This window comes from Eriocheir sinensis, unplaced genomic scaffold (assembly GCF_024679095.1).
Source record: "Eriocheir sinensis breed Jianghai 21 unplaced genomic scaffold, ASM2467909v1 Scaffold868, whole genome shotgun sequence".
Lineage (NCBI taxonomy): Eukaryota > Metazoa > Arthropoda > Malacostraca > Decapoda > Varunidae > Eriocheir > Eriocheir sinensis.
Genome location: NW_026112239.1, coordinates 96,806 through 101,039, shown reverse-complemented (window position 1 = coordinate 101,039; position 4,234 = coordinate 96,806). Strand labels below are relative to the sequence as shown.

At 45.3% G+C, this 4,234-nt stretch overlaps 1 long non-coding RNA gene across 2 annotated transcripts; it reads left to right on the top strand.

Annotated features, from left to right (window-relative positions):
- The first annotated feature begins 201 nt into the window (after nucleotides 1–201).
- On the top strand, nucleotides 202–3,192 carry LOC126994754 (uncharacterized). Of its 2 annotated transcripts, none has more exons than XR_007749548.1 (4): nucleotides 202–227; nucleotides 1,755–1,889; nucleotides 2,570–2,704; nucleotides 3,165–3,192. It is a non-coding gene; the product is annotated as an uncharacterized LOC126994754 (long non-coding RNA). The 2 variants fall into 2 exon arrangements; XR_007749549.1 differs by lacking the exon at nucleotides 202–227 and adding an exon at nucleotides 360–418.
- The last annotated feature ends 1,042 nt before the right edge of the window (nucleotides 3,193–4,234 follow it).

The window sequence follows — 4,234 nt, the reverse complement described above, 5'->3', positions numbered from 1 at the left end:
TTGTGAGACCATAAGACAGACGAACAGGACTGTGGCTGAGTAATATCGGGAGGGAGAGAGCGTCTGTTCCTATTTCTCTAATACCGCTATATCTTTCACACAGACACACACAGAGTGCAATGGTAACGACGAGTTCCTTTGTGAGTAACACCAAATGCATCCCGAAATACTGGCTCTGTGATGGCGACGATGATTGTGAAGGGACAAGACAGACGAACAGGACTGTGGTGTGAGTATCGGAGGGGGAGAGAGAGAGCACGTCTGTTCCTGTTTCTCTAATACTCTTATATCTTTCACACACACACACACAGAGTGCAGTAACGACAGGTTCCTTTGTGATAACGCCAAATGCATCCCGAAAATACTGGCTCTGTGATGGCGACGATGATTGTGAGGACAAGACAGACGAACAGGACTAGTGCTGGTGAGTATCGGGAGGAGAGAATCGCGTATATGTTTTTGTTCTTTTCTTTGGCGATTAAGCAAGAAAGATAAAATCAATTCTATGATGTTATGCGCGTACTAATAATCCTGTCCGTGTCTGTTTTCACAGGTGGACTTGCATTTTTCAAGAAAGTGAAATGTGTTTTCCATGAGAGGAACGCATACAAGTGTAAACGGCGATAAAATTTGTGGTGTGAAAGTTTGCGACGGCAGAGAGGACTGTCGAGGATGGGGACGACAAGCTTGGGACTGTGGTGAGTATGGGGGAAGAGTGGAGAGAGAGAGAGCGTGTCTCAATGCCCATTTCTTTCATATATCTTTCTCACACACACACGGACACAGTAATATACCTTAGGGTTGTATATCACTATGACTTGATTTTGTTGATATTATTTTTTCCTGCGTGTAGTCATGTGTCCATCGCATGGAGAGTTTCACCTGTGGTAACGGCATATATGTGCAAGATGTGACAGCAACTATGAGTGTCCGGACCACGCTGATGAAGAAAACTGTCCTACTACTACCACCACCACCCCACCACTCCTGCTTTTATTGGTGGTCATGTATTTCTCCTCTAAGATCCATATTGGCTTTGTTATCACCAATATTTACCATTTTTGGTTTTAATGAAACATGCACACTTAAGCCCCGACTATACGGTCCCCGGATATCCGGCAGCCCCAAGGGTCCTGCAGATAATTGGTCGCTCAAGGACTGAAACAATTCCAAGAAAATCGTTAAATATAACGAATATCTAACCGGCGAATGATCCGAAAGACGGTGCCGCACTTCCGCCAGCTCAGGTAGGTCTAGCCTGCGTACAGTTGAGTTATTAGCCACGCAGCGTTGTGAATCTTTGACGGTGGTCCAGTATTGTGAAGCCAGATTCCCTAGATCGTTTTGGCGTTGGCTCCCGCAGGTCCAGTCCCGCCATGCCATTTGTCACTGAGTCCCAACACACCTTTTCTTCCCTCAGATATTAACGCCTTATAACCTCAAAATAAAACTAATTAACGATTTAATAATCTAATAGGGCTATGTAGTGCTATGATTCTTTCGTTTTAGGATAATAACAATGATTTTGTATAGATACCACAACCTTGATTGTATTGTTTACATCGCTGTCAGTGTGCTGACGGGCTGCTTGACAGTCCCTCAGGCCACCCGCCAGGATAGTAGCTACCCTCGCTCTCATTGTAAATCCGTCTAACCACGCTCGTGTGTGTGTGTGTGTGTGTGTGTGTGTGTGAGAGAGAGAGAGAGAGCACGTCTATTCCTGTTTCTCTAATACCGCTATATCTTTCACACAGACACACACACACACACACACACAGAGTGCAGTAACGACAAGTTCCTTTGTGATAACACCAAATGCATCCCGAAAGTCTGGCTCTGTGATGGCGAAGAGGATTGTGAGGACAAGACAGACGAACAGGACTGTTCAGGTGAGTACAAAACAGATGGACGACGGAATGCTGGGAATGAGAGCGGGAAAGCGGAATAGTAGTTATCGAGGCGGGCGTAGAAAGTAAAGAGGGATGAGGAAAAGTTGGAAGTCTTATTTGGAAATGGTTCATGAAGGGTCTGAGAAGAGTCGATGTGTAAGATTACTGTGCAGGACTGATTGTGAGTGCTATTGTGAGTGGATAAATAGGAAAGGGACGAATGTAGGGCATGGGAAAGTTTGGGGTGCTTCAGATGGTAAAGGGTGGGGAGTTGAGAGGTTAATGAAAAAGGAATAAACAGTATAAGCGGGAAAAATATGATTGAAGCCGGGCTGGGGAGGGTTGATGTAATGCTTAAGACTGACTGTGGATGTGTACGAGGAAGGCCTATGTTTGACTGATGTTCTTTGTTATTTCTTTCCCGCTTGTCTTACTTCACTTCACTATACCGATCTTCTGGCCATCATCCATTCCTTCAAATCCTCAAGCATTTTCAATCAATTTTGTTTCTTCTGTGCTTTGCGTGGTTGTTTTAGAATCATTTTGAGTTAATTTCTTTATAGCAGCAATATTTTTTCCTCAGTAAATGCTTAGTTTATGTTTGTGTGGAGCCAATTTTACTTTTCTTGATAGTTAATCTGTTTAGACTTGTGACTACTGCTACTACTACTCCGTCTCAGAGCGCTGCCGGCACTGGGAGTTCAGGTGCCGGGATGGTTCGTGTATCAACCAACGATTACGCTGCAACGGCCGCCGAGACTGCCGCGATGGCTCCGACGAGTGGCAATGCAGACGACATTAGCCATGGCACCATGGTAATACACACACACACACACACACACACACACACACACACACCCACACACTGTCACCCAGTGTATACCCTTCAGCGATACTGTGTACAGCAATCAACCACTCTCCCTCCCCAGTAAGCGTGTGTCTTTGGAGAGTCAAGAAGTATCAACTGCCCACTAATGGCGTTAGACTAATGGAATTATAGTTACCCGCTGTTTAACCCATTTAGTGTATATCACTTAACCAGTGCTAAAGTCTGGCAAATACTGGTTGTGTCCTATATATTGCCTTCGTATTGTATAGACTACCTTTGCAAAGAGGCCCCTCCCCATTAACCGTTTGGTGGTCATTACTGGCCAGTCCAGAAGCCTTGCAAGTAATGGATGTATGTATATACTTAATGGAGTCTTTGTGATTTATTGTTCTCATAACAGTAAGAGGTGTTTGTAAGGGATTCATTACTCTCCCTCTCCTTCTCAGGGCGGAACAGATTTACGGAGGCCGATCCACAACCTAAGGGAGAGGCACTGCTGTAAGCCGAAAGCAACCCACCCATCAGGACACTTGACGGAGGCACTACTTGACCCGACGGAGGCAGCGTGTGGAGGCAGGCAGGGAGGCCCTGGGAAGATGATGAACCGCTCTGAGTGTCCGGTGTAGCCGGACCAGAAGCTACCCGGAGGATAAATTCCCAAAAGCAACACCAATTACTGACTCCTTGGCTAAAACTCTAAACAAGACACATCTGTGCGGCCTGCAGTGCTTAAGGTGTTTCCCAGGCTGTATAACGCAGTCAGTCAGGCAATCAGTCCTCAGTTCCTCAGCGTCAGGGTACAGTGTACTCACAAAGTGTATACACTGTAACATGAGTCTCTGCAGACTGGACGCGATGGCCCAACGTTTTATTCATTTCTCGGCTGCGTGTTGCACAACACACTAAACTAGCTTCATCTTTGAGGTCTGCAGGGTTCAGGAGATATGAAAGTGGGAGCAGGCTATTTTGTATCTTATTGAGCTGCCTCCTTTGCTATGAAATAATCTTTATCATCACCCATCGTCTGCAGCTCTGGGGCGTGGTGGGCTGCTGCATGAAACAGGATTTTAGTGTTGGAACTTCTTGTCCGCCACACCGGTTGTAGCATTTTGAGTGACCTAAGAAGGATCATGTTTGGGGCCAGTCGTGCACTCCGTCCTGTATTTATTAGGGTAATTGCATGATACAAAACTGTCACATGTCAATAGAATAACGATTTTTCATGCAATGAACTGAGGTTCCCTACTTCCCTGGGTTTTCAAATGATTCTGTCCTCTTTCAGAACTTTATAATTTTTTACTAGACACTTTGCAGGAGCAGCGTCAGCTGGCTTTTATTACTTTTCTTCCCCTGAGCTGCTTCCTTTCCTATAAAAACAGAGAAGCAAGTGGTGCTTGCAGCCCTTACACTTTAGCCACCTTCTGTTTTGGCTTTAGTTCACACTTTAATGATATGATCCTGCCATGCCATTTATCTGTAGCCTTGATCAGTATTATCGTGATTTTATTTAAACAGC